Source organism: Mastomys coucha, unplaced genomic scaffold, assembly GCF_008632895.1.
Source record: "Mastomys coucha isolate ucsf_1 unplaced genomic scaffold, UCSF_Mcou_1 pScaffold7, whole genome shotgun sequence".
In the NCBI taxonomy this organism is placed as follows: Eukaryota; Metazoa; Chordata; class Mammalia; order Rodentia; family Muridae; genus Mastomys; species Mastomys coucha.
Window position 1 is genome coordinate 94,294,378 of NW_022196913.1, and position 13,483 is coordinate 94,307,860.

Here is a 13,483-nt window from a genome sequence, read left to right on the forward strand (position 1 = left end):
CCAGAAAGCAGACAGGGAGACATAGCAGTTCTCTGTCAGGAAACAGCAGGAGAAGACATGAATTGAGACAACAGAGAGGATTTCCCAGGATGTTTATTTACCCACCATCAGACAGACTGCTTGTTTTCCTGGGCACAGATCTGAGCCCCTTAAAACCAAAACGACCTAGACTGAAAAGGCAAAACAAAACAGTCCCTGCGGCCTTGGTGACTTGGCCCTTGGTATTGCTGCCATCTATTGGCATTACATGGTCACACAGGACAAAGTGAAGCCCTGGCGCTTTGGTGTCTGTTTCCCAGGGTGCTTTTCTCCCTTTGTTTCCTTGTGTGGTATTTCCATGAATACCAATTGTCCCACAGGTAAAAACAGACTTTACGGACTTACATCGGAGACTGAGGGTCATATGATATGACTTTAGTGGTGGAAATATAGGTATGTGATATATATTCTTGAGAAGGGCTGTGTGTTTGTGCTATCTTAACGTGCCCCAAAAGCGCTCCTACCAGCTCAAGAGACTAAACAGGGTAGGATTAATAGCCACTAAGTCCCGCTGAATAATAACCGCATTTTTCTGTGTAACAGCAGAGAATCTCACGATCCTTTGCGGCAGATCTTAGAGGATGGTAAAGATTCGTTCCATCTGAACGATTACTCTAAGTGTTAAGTTGTGGTAAACTCATCATTATTTGAGGAAAGCGGTCTTTATTCTGTTTCTGTCTGTGCACCCCATGGCTCAAAGTCTCCAGGCCATAAGAATTTTCTTGATCTTAGGACAGAGTCATGAGAACCGCTGGGTAAAGTTCTTAGGACTATCGCCCGACAGCGCGTTTTCCTGCTCTTCTGGATTCAGGCCAATAGTTAATGATAATTTTTAATTATTATCTTTGATTATTATTAGCCTTTGATTATTAGGTAGCGTGTGCTTTTTGGCTGTCCTATGCCACCACTCTCAGAGGGGACTCCCTAAGTTTTAATATGTGGCTTGACTTTGTTGCAACTCTGGAGACTCCTGCCACAGTTCTTGAGGTATAATAGGGGACTTAGAAGCTACTTCAGAAGGAGGGAATGTCATTTAGGCCTTCTGTCCCCAAGACTCCGTTGTAGTTTATGTATATTCATTTAAGAGGCTTTTATGGATAAAGGACCTAGCTATAATTAAACTTATCTTTACAAAAAAAAAAAAAAAAAAAAAAAAAAAAAAAAAAAAAAAAAAGATGAGGGAATTCTAATTGAAAATTTTGCTGATTCAACAAAATAAAAAAGTAGTTACTAAAACTTTGTGCCTAAACACAAAATCCAAGCACAGATAATAATGGATGGTAACAAGGAAGATGGAAGAAAAAGTTCAGAAAGTCACACACTGCAGTAGGTTCTGGTCCATTTCTGGTTAAGGAAAGAAATACAGGTTAAACCAGGTGAGTCTATGCACATACTTAAAGATTACAGGTAACCCCCAAGATCACTGAAGCCTCAGATTATAAGGTATACTCAGAATTAATTGTTGAAAAAAGTCCATTTATGTGTTCATTGTAAAAGACATATCCAAATCACAAAACAGTAAGGTTAGTTTTTTTTTTTAAAGGCCTGAGTAAAAATATACCAAGACATTAATATTAAAACTAAAGATAATTTAGCACTATTAACATCAGGTGAAAAATTATATAATAAACTAAAATCTGAGAAATTTGACACTGGTAAATGCTGACAAAGTAAGAGTATGCAGGAGTATTTTACAAATTTAATAATGTGGTTTTGGAAAAAAGCAAAATACTATAAAGGACAAATTCATAATTCTACTCTCATTATAAGATATTTTAAGAAATTTCCCTCAATATATTTTAAAAAGACAGTGATCAATAATTAAAAAGAAAAAATGGGATTTATACACACAACATACAGAAACCAATTCTTTCTAAGCATGCTTTAGAAGCTTGTAAAAAAATTAGATTTCATAAGGTTCAGCAATTGATATCAGGAAGATTAAAATCTTTGACCACAGTAGAATAATTAGAACATAAAAGTAAACAGGTGGCTTCCTAGGCCTACACTTTCCAGATTTCGAACTTTTCAGGAGGCCAGAGTTATGTGGTAATCCAAGCAATCTGGGCGTCAAGCCAGAGCTGTATTTACCTGTCCTTGAGAGCATATTTACTAACTTTACACTAAGCTGCATGTGCCTGACCATGGCAGCCTCATGGTGACAGCATCTGCTTTTAACTCAATGGTTCCTTGTGATAGAAAGAGTGCCACCCATCAGAGGTATCAACCAGGTACCAGAGGCTCATCTGTGGTCTCTGAGCCTCCTTGATCAGGTACCAGAGGCTCATCTGTGGTCTGTGAGCCTCCTTGAGCAGACTGCAGAACTGATGCAAAGTTGGTATCGTACCCTCTGGCCAGGGGGAAAATGAGCAGCAGAAAGTACCCTGTTAGAGAGGAATCCGATTTGAGCGTGAGTTTCATTAATAGCTCAATTGTAGACTCTAGAGTTGCCATTCAGAATGACCTTGGCTTTTTCCCTCTACTTATTGGGTAGGGGAAGTCCTATAATCATTTCCCTGAAAACATTATCAAGTGGAGAGGAAGTCATTAAGAAACTATTCATAGAACCTCAGCAGTCTTTGAGATTTGAAATTAGTTATCAACTTTGAAGCCTTTGTTGGCAGGAGAAAGCTAAAAGATCTAAGAGAAGACATTGATCCAAGGACTGGCAAAGCAATGAATTTAGTGTCCTTAGTCTTATATTGAAATTCCCCTTCCTCGTTTATTTGAGGCAGGACGGCAAGGAGATTATCTTGGTTACTAGGTTAAATGCAGGGCCAAGGTAGGGCTTTAGTAAAAACGAATCGTGTGGTTTTGAGTTTGAGTGCGTCTGAGTGTAATCAGGACTAGAAAACACCTGTCATCTATTAGGTCTCAATTTCCCAATACCTACCCCTGGAAATGTAGTACATGGAGGATGTTCTGTGGGAAATTCCAAGTACAGTGGAAGAAAACACATTTTTTTTCTATTGAGCCATTTGCCATACAGAATTTGCCATACAGAGCATCTGTCATGACTGTGTTACCACGCTGCCCCTTCCTAAGCACCTACAATACTCTGCGACCCCTTTGTATATCATTTATAACATTCAAAGTAACTTTTATTCCATAGGAAGACACTACAACTCGAGCGGGTTAGATGGATGGGGTAATATCACACAGCATGTAAGCTGCAGAGATGCTTTTGTTCTAAACTAAAGTGTGTCTAGTTTCCTAGGAAAAAGGCATCATTTTCCTGTATTTAGAGTCCGGGTTGGGCAGAAATCCAACTGTTTCTTCATCATTCCTAACTGAAAAGGCCCTTACCATTCTGGTTTGTTGGTAGCTCAGTGGTAGAATGATGGGCTAGCCTGTGTAAGGCTCTGGGCTTAATCACCAGAACTATAAAAACAAAACAAAACAAAACAAAAACAAAACTAAAAACCAAAACAGCAACAAAAAAACCATCATCATCAACCTAACAAAACCCAAACCCAAACCAAACAAACAAAATCCAAAATCAAAACCAAAACCAAACCAAAAAACAGACAAATAAACAAATAAGCAAACAAAAAAACAAAGAAACTAACCCTAATATGTGCTTTTTTTCTCCCAGTAAACATCTCTTCTTTCTTAAAGGGAACTCAACACAGCTGTTTGGTGATTGGTGATATTGGAGTGGAGCCAATATCCTCTTTATATGGAGTCCTGCGCCTTTTGTGTAAGATCTTGAGCAGGGATACGGGGAGCTTTGTCATCAATCATACAAACTGTTCCCTTCTTGGGGAAATCAAGTGTTCATAAATTACATTCCCCTGAGTGCAAGTGGGAATGGTCATATCTGGTAGTATAAATTTTGAGCGACTCGAAATGAATGTGATACCAGCAGCTCCCAGAAACAAGACATGGAAGAGGTAATGGGGCATTTAATTGAAAATAACAGACACCATCCTGATCCTTGATGATTAGTTTTGGAATATATTATATAATTTGGACAGGAAATATCCCATTTCCTAATTATTTTCTCAGGCATGTAAAAATGATTTTGCACCTCCTTCCTTCGTCTGAGAGAATAAACGGAGTGTTCAGCACAGACTCTGCTTAGAGAGAAGCAAGAGTTTAAAGTTTAAATGGAAGGAGAAGTATAAATAATATCTAAATTGTATTATATCTTCCTGTCTCTTTCTCTAAAGATGCCCTTGACTACTACACACACACACTTCATTTTTTCTTTTCCTTTCTTTCTCTCTTTTCTTTCTTCCTTTCTTTCTTTCTTCCTTCCTTCCTTTCTTCTTTCTTTCTTTCTCTCTTTCTTTCTTTTTTTTTTTTTTTTTTTTTTTTTTTTGGGCTGAGTGAGGATTGATCCCAGGGCCTTGGACATTCTCAGTAATAAGATGAATTCAATATCAGCATAGGCCTGTGGTTCTCAACTTCCCTAATTCTGTGACCTTTTAACACAGTTCCTCACATTGTGGTGATGCCCAACCATGAGACTAGTTTCATTGCCACTTCATAACTGTAATTTTACTACTATTAGTAATCACAGTGTAAATATCTGTGTTTTCTTAGGTGACCTCTATAGAAGAGTCATTTGACCTCTAAAAGAGTCATAACTCACAGGTAGGGAAACACTGATGTAGAGCAACTTGAATGTTATATTCATGAGTAATGTGTTTGTAACAATGGTGCTATATTTGAGGATGTGTGTGGTTGTATATTGATGTGCATGTATGTATTATATATCTAGCACATTACATAAAATACTGTATGTATGATTGCATATTTTTTTCCTGGAGTGATATGAACAAATAAATATCTATTCACCCCACATATGGCACTAATGATAAAGCAGAGACACAGTTTCCACAAGTCTAGCTTGGTGAATTAATGATATTGAGATTTTTGACGATAGCATGGGTGATCTTGGTAGCCCATCACTTGGGGCTGTGGCAGAAGTTTTAGCTAAGACTCATGGAAGCTGCATCCCTGGAGCTCCCTGAACAAATGCTTCCTATCCCCAGCAGTTATTGACCGTTTTCATAATAGTGAGGAGGGTTCTTGTGGATCTCACAAATTCTGAGCCTTCTTGAAAATCTTAAGTTTCCTTCACTTATTAAATCTTCTGAGCCCCCAAGATCGAATAGTTACCCAATGTGTTTATCTATGTGTGCACACATGTTCCGTGTCCCATTCAGTTGCTGGGTTCTGCCAGTGTGGAGAGCTGCTAGAGCCATGCCCCATGATGGCCCCTGGTTCTGCTTTCTAGCAAGTGGGCGCTCTCTTAAACAAGTCCTTATTTGGCTATGCTTGCTAGCTTGGCTCGCTTCCACTTTCTGGTGGCCTATCTGCACTCGCTACGTGGCCCAATGAGATAGATAGAGCATTTAAAGGCCTAGGGTGTTGCCCCGGGGGTCAGAAGATTGTTCAAGGTTGCTGAATAAACTGCTTAAAGAAGAGCTCTCGAGTTGCGTAGTTCTTGCTGGTCAAGGTGGTCGGGACATGCCAGGTAGGCATGATTCGAACACTTTATACCTATGTGTGAAAAATTATAAAATTTCAATTTTGATCTAGATTTTTCAAGGTGAGACATTATATCAAATGATATATGCACAGGCATTTAGTAGGCCCTTATTTAAATTCTTTTGAGACTGAGTTAATCATTTGATTAGAAAACCCAATTACTGAGTAAACTGAACTTTTAAAGATTATTGATTACCCCATGGGTTGTATGTGAGAATACACCAAGCTCATTGTTTATGTCCTTTCTTACCTGGTATTCTCAGCAGTAATGGAAGCAAGGCAGAACATCTGTACTGGTCACAGTCTAATTATTAGTTTTAAATTTACTTTTTAAAAACTTTTCTGAGATTAGGTGTCCTGTAGGCTCAGTTTAACCTTGAACCTACTACCTAGCTGAAGATGACCTTAAACTTCTGATCCTCCTGTTTCCACATTCCAAGTGCTGGGGTTACTATCATGTCCATCTGTGCCCAGTCAGACTTTTAATTTTTGGTGCTTATCAAAAGCAGGCTTTATTTCTCTTGGTCTTAAGGATGATAACTCATGTTCAAGGCACACAACTAACAAGCAGGGACAGGGGTGGTAGTCTTGTTTGATGTGTATTATTTGCTTATATTTATTTTTATTCGTGTGTGAGTGTGTACATGTATGAGTTAATGGGTGTGTATGGCATGTATGAAGATGCCCCCAGACACCAGAAGAAGACTTTGGATCTTCTGTAGTTTCAGGTGGTTGTGAACTCTCAGACTTGGGTGCTAGAAACTAAATTTGGGTTATCTGGAAGAACAGCCAGTGCTCTGACCCACTGAGCCATCTCTCTAGCTCTAGTTGTCTACTCTTAAATAATGCTCTTTGTAGAGTTGAGGTTCTCCCTAATTACAGCCATAGGAAAGCCCCTGGGATACTTTTGAGTGAGCCCCAACTCTGCTCATCACCATAATTAAGTAGCCTATTTTTTACCTTGTAAGTGACATGCAAATAATATGTTGGATACTAAGTTTTCCAAAAAGTATGAATAAGCTTGGAGCAATTACTTCCTCTTGTATTTGGGACATCAGAATACTAATATTCTCATAGCTAATGTGTGGATGGAATGGTCTGGTTCAGATAGAGTTTGTGTCATGTGCATAGCACATATGGTCAGGATCGATGGGACAAAAACACAACCCCACACTGTCACCCTTAGCAGCCCAAAGAATTAATTCTCTTAATAGTTTAGGGATCAGGATTCATGCCACTGGGACTTGTGACTTAACCACAATATTTCTTGCCAGCAGGAACCAGAGTTGGAGAGTTTATTAAAGAAATTTTACTATAGATTTTAAGCATGAGAAAGAGAAAGGAGAGAGAGAGAGACAGAGAGAGTGAGAGAGAGACAGAGAGAGAGAGAGAGGAGAGACAGACAGAGAGACAGAGAGACAAATACCAAAGACACAAAGAGAGAGAAGATAGATAAATAGATAGATGATAGATAGATAGATAGATAGATAGATAGATAGATAGATAGATAGATAGTCTAGATCATGGGTATAGGGTGTTTCCAAGGGAATCACAGTGTTAATGCCATCAAATGAGAGTAAAGATGATTACTCAGATTCTTTGTCAAGTTATGCAAGCTTTATTTTCTGTCAGACAGGGTTATCTCCCTAAATTGGGGTTTAAGAAAATAGCATTAAACAGAGGAAAAAGTTAGACTTACATAGCTCAAAAACTGCCATGCACATTCGTCTACTCCAGTCATATCCGAAATATCGGGGCTAAAAGCCTGATTAAGGATAAGAGGCAATAAGGATCCGAAAGGAGTTCTGTGCCTCCTGGATATTCAGACAGTCGCTGGTATCTCCTAACTCAGACATGTTCCAGATTAGTCTTTCCAATCGTCAACATGCCCTCATATTTAGGTATAAAGGTACCCCAAGAAATGATTTGTAAATGGCTAAGATTGAGCATTGTTTCCTGGCCAGCACAATGTTTCCAACCTATCCTAGGTTAATCCAATCTGTCCATAACTTTGAATTTCTCTCAAGGAATCTGCCTTGCCAGAGCTAGCAACAGAGGTCAAGCACATTCCTTAGGGCAGTCCCACAATAGACAGTTCATAATAGTTAGAAATGTTTTACATACTAGAGAGTAATGAAGGGTTTCCACTCATGGACATTAGCTAGAAGTGTTAGGTTAGAATCCCCTAGTCATTGCCTCCAGCAGAACCAGAGAATTAGCATAGGAATACCAAAATGCCTCAACAGGGAGGGCTCCACTACTCTTCCTCCTGCTTCACACCTGGCTACCAGACCCTACTGACCTTGGTGTCCGTGGTCACTTGCCTACATTACCTCAGTCTTGCACCCCTTGCTGTAACCCTTACCTGCCTATATGACTCTTGTCATCTGCCCTGCTTGCTGTATGCTATTTAAGCCTGAATTTCACCTTGTACAAATATATTCAACACACCCTTGTGTCTCGAGTCTGTTTATCATCCACTGACTTATTGCCCACCTGACCAGAATTCTCATCCCGTGGAAATTGGGGTCCCCGCAACGAACCCAGTCCACAGCAATAAACCACAAAAAAACAACAAAAAATAAAAACAAACAAAACCCAAACAAAACCAACTAAACAACCCCCCCAAACCCTGCAAGGATAAGGCATTTCCAAAGTTTTTTGGTTACACAGGAATTTGCAGGATACTTTAAAACTACTATGCAGAACATTTTATCAGAGTGGAGAGCAGAGTATAGGGTTCAGAACATGTCAAATTCTAGAAGATGGATCAAAAACTATTAAATCCAAGTTTTACAGAAGAAAAGGATTGAACTCACGTTGTGGATTGCTATTTGCATTTTCTGCTCCCTCAAGAGGGATGCCGGTACTCAGGTAAGGTCAGGTGAGGTCAGGTGAGGTCTGGTGCGGTCAGATGACATCTTAATTGGTCAGATAAAGCTAGAGCCTATGATTGGGCAGTGGAAGGAAAAGGCAGGGTTGAAAGTTTTAGAGAGGAGAAAGAGGAAGAAGAGCTGAGATAGGAAGGAAAAAGATGAAAGAAGGAGAAGAAAATGAGTTAGGGCCACATGGCCTGAAGAAGCCTCACATAGCTAGAAATTTCATAGATGGGCAATAGAGTAGTGTAGGGTACATTTGCCCAATCTATGTGTGCAGCTTGTATTTATATCAATTAAGTTTTGTGTTCTTTGTGGTGGCATTTTGTAGCTAGAGATTTATTATTATAAATCTGGTTGGTATATTACACATCTCTAGTGTTATCATTTTACAGGGCTAAGGGAATCTGAATGAGTGGTAGCTGATTTTCTGCAATTTAGCCACAGGGGGTGGATGGCCTGGGAAGTGCAAGCAGCTTGGCAGCAAGCTGGCCATGGGAACCAGGGCAAGACCACCAATGCTGGTGCTCAGCCAGTCATAGACTGGATCTGTTACTACACACGACAAATTTATTTTGACCTTGTAATATTAAAACTAAGTCAGGCTGGTACAGTAAGACATATAGCAATGTATGAAATACTCAAGGGAGAGGTACAATTAAGTGTTTTGGCATTCAAAGATATTGGCAAGAATATTTACAATGGGCTAAGTCAAGGAAGTAGGCTCAGGCAAGAATTTGACATTGGACGAGGACCAGGCTCAAGATGAATATAGCTGAGGAATGTGTTCTTTGTATCTTGATCATCTTGTTAAGTCTCTGAATACAGTAATTATGGGACCTTTAAAAAAATGTCTTAGCATTAGCCATATATATATATGCATATTTGATGATGATTTTGGTGGCTGTCAAGTTACATTTCAAAAGGTTATCAAGAAACCCCCATTATTCTTTCTTCTGTTAAGTAAGATTATATAGGGTGAATTCAATGAGATTATAATGTTCATATATTGAAGATATTCATCTAATATATGGGGATTTAGTACATGTTTTTTTTCCCTCTGTAAATGGGGTTTATGATGAGATTTCAAGAAAAAAATATAGGTTTATAAGAGGGAAGAGGAAGGTTTTAAACAGTTGCTAATCATGCTAAAAATTCTTACCTTTTGTTTTTGTTTTGATGACAAGAGATTTCTAGGTAAGGTTCCCATTTTCCTTCTCATGGCCCCATAACTGCGCAGTGTTTTTATCCTGTCTCAATACAAAGTAATCAATGCATTGTTTGCTTTTTGTAAGCTTGACACAAATTAGAATCACTTAGGAAGAGAATATTTTAGTTGAGAAGCAGCCTCCCTCAGGTTGACCTCTGGGGTGTTTTCTTGGTTAATGACAGATGTAGGGAAATCTCTTCTAGTTTGGGTAACGTCACCCATCCCTGGACAAGCAGGTCTGGGTTGTATAATAAAGCAGTCTGAGTAAGCCACAGAGAGCAAGGCAGTAAGCAGCAATTCTCCATGGCCTGTGCTTCAATTACTGTTCTTAGATTTTTGCTTGAGTTTCTGCACTGACTGTGACACTGGGTTTGCCCCAGGGTTAAGCAAATAAACCCCCAGCTCATCCAAGTTGCTTTTGGGTGTGGTGTGTTTATCACAGCAAATGAGGCAAGCTGGAACACTAAGTTAATAGTTCTCTTAGTGGCAGTGATGGGAATAATAATTCTCACTGGGACCCTTTCCCTCACCTGTCCTTGCACCTGGCTGTCCCTGCGTTTCCTTTATAACTATCTCTGTATGCTTAACTGGTACTTAACGCAGTGAATCCTCTTTTTCATTTTCATTTTCAGCTTTTTAAACTAGGAGAAACTCCTCAAAAAGTGTCCAATATTTTTTTTACATGTCTTTGCCTGAGCCAGTAGTAGCTGTATACTTTCGGTCTAACAGACTTGTGCACTAAACCCTCCTTGCTGGGGAAGCTGTGGTGTTTTCTTCCCAAAATAAACTTGGACCAGGTTATGCTATTAACATTTAAATCCCTTAAGTCAGGGAGACCATTTGTCTCTTCATAATTCCTCCTAGAAACAGTTGGAATTACTCTGGACCATGACTGCAGAAGGTGTTTGATAATAAATATATACACATTTTCTTGGGATTTTCTGTGGTCAAAGGATCCAAATTACCATGTACTTATGAACAGCTTGAGTCCAGGCATTTCAAACTAGCTTTAGAATCCCATGAGGCTTAAGCCTCCTCACAGAAATTCCTTTTTCATGTCCCCCAGGAGTGTGGTTTTCCTTTTGTATTAGAAGTCTATAATTATTTCTAGAACAATGGCAGTCCTTGTTTGAGCCTGAGAGAATTACTGGAGCCTTCATTTCGTGGTAAACTGTTGGGGTGAGTGAATGGACTTGAGTAATTTGCACTAAGTTGTAGTTCATGGCACTGAGGGGGATTATTGACAGATGAAACCAGAGAAGACAACAGCTTCAGGAATCAAGGACTGAAACATGCAGTGGTTGGAATTGTGCATGGAACAGTCAAGAAGTACAGCAGAATCACAGGCCAGGAGGATGTAAAAATGAACTCAGCTGTGAGTCTGAGGAAGCACTTCTGTTTCAGAAAAATAGAAGCCTAGTGCCCAGGAGCAAAGCCCTGAAATCTAGGCTTCTGGGGCGTTGGATCGATGGTCTGGAAAGGGTATGGAAAGGCAACATTTGACACTGCATCCATGAACTAATTGAAGAAGGATTATTTGTTTGTCCATAAGGGTAAAAATGTTGTAAGCCAGTACCTGGGTATCTACTTGGATAACTATTCAAATCTATAGATCCTCATGGCTCTTTGTTCAATAGAAGCAAGCATGAGGCAATGCACTGGCTTGGCATTTCATTAGGCCACTTTGCTAAAGCCCATAGGACATGTGCCAGGAGTTCTAAACCAAAGATTAGGATGAATGTGACTCCTCTAATTCGAACAACTACATCAGATGGGTTGGTTCGGAACAACTGTGGCTGAATTCTAATTGTTCCAGAGGCAGAACTAGAAGAGATCTATTCTAATAAGATTTGGTATATCAAAATTTATCCAGTTATTCTTTCAGCAAACAACTATAAGGAACCAAAGTAAAATTGTCCCCATGTTGTGACTGAGATGTACAGCCGTGAGTGAAGCCTGATGGATCTTAGTTCATCACTTCCATAAAAATTCCATTCCAGGGGGACCAAGTATTTGTCATTCACTACCTTTGCTTGTGCATCCCCTTGAAGAGAAACAGTTTTATCACTTCCAGATATCCCTGGACAAAGTTCTCTGTATTTCATGCTATAATATTCTCAGGTTGCCTCAGGAGAAGATGTGACACTTAGGAGAATTAGAAAGGAGGAATTCTACCATCTATCAAACCACCTTGTCCCAGATGGTATGGTCTTTAAGGGAAGGTACCTATGCTGCCACTATTGAATTTATCCCTTGAATTCCTGATATCAGGACTGATTCTTCCTGAGGAGCTGTCTGTATCTATCAGATAGCTGTCAATCACATAAGCAATAAGGTATGATTCTGTGTGACCCTGAACAAGATGTTCTGCCATTGCCTCCAAATTTTTGATTTGTTTTACCTCAAATTCTTTAAATTTCAGAATCTTTTTTTTTGTTGTTGTTCATTTTTATTTTTTTATTGATTTAAGTTTTATTGCATTATGATGAGAAAAGATACATAATTTCAGTTTATCTGAATTTGTTAACATTTAAGACATATTTTAAGTAAATAGAATTACATCACATTCTTGTTTTCCTTTTGTACCCCAACTCCTCCCAGAGGCCCCCACTTCAATACCTGTAATACCTTTTCTTAAATTTTTGTCATATCTTTAAAATTTATAAAATATTATAACAATAAATATGAGCATTATAAAAGTTGTTTGGTATAAAACAATCAACTTAACAGTCTTATGTAGTAAGCTTGTCTGCAGCAATACTGAAAATACACACATTTTTCTCAATATAAATTTTAAATAACTCCAAACATGTTAGCTGTATATTTTAAGATACTATATCACTATTAGTTTTTTTTAAATGAACATAAATAGATAAAGTATTTTTGTTTGTTTGTTTTGTTTTGTTTTTAGTAAAGCTTAAAATCTTGGCTCTTACTGTGGTACAAGCCCCAAATAAGAACAATTATTAGACACTGGAGTTCATTGTAATAAGGCTGTACTTCAATGACCCTCACATCACCAAAGGATTTTACCTCCATAGTAGATAAGCTAAGAGTTGACAGTTCTGCTGCACCAAGAAATGAATTGTAGGCACGATTTTTGGATACAGATTTCCTGCTATGGTCAAAGGTATTTGACCGGAGTGATTGTCTTCATTCTCAGCCCACAGAGAACAGGTGTGTGTATTAAGATGGTCTATCCTTGAAGTCATTCACCAACTGTTTCAATGAACAATGGTTCTGCTTGGAGGGTGGCACAGAGATTAGGTGAGGGTAAGAATCTGGTTCATTGGCTGTGATAATTTTGAAAAGCATTCATCTCAAAGAAAGAGTAACTTATAAAGTCCTCTTCTTCAAAATTGGTATACTAGTTACAAACATCAAGCAAAGCATTCAGTCTCACTCTTTGTTGTTCTCTTATAAGCCACCTCCAAATTTAATTGTTTAAATTTCTTTTGGCTGTATAAATAATTTTGAAATATGTAAGTTGTTCTGAAAACCATAGTATAGTGTAAAAACATCAAATAAACAATCCTACTAATAGAGAGGCTCAGATAGGAGAAGCATGATTTCAAGACCATTATGTGGTACCCAGCAAGACACTGTCATGTACAAACAAGCAGGAAGTATATATGGATTGTACAATATTGGACCTATTTCTCCAATTACCAAATTAGAGAGACCACCAGATGATAGCCAACAAATTTTCAATTCATCATACTTTTGAATTTGAATCGATTAGGATTTGTTGGTAATATTAATTTTCAAATTAAGAGCTATTAAGAAAAAGCAATTGTTACTTCCTGTTATTTTTGTTGTTAGAGGTGGAATTATGTTTGTGTGGATTTGTTGAAAGATT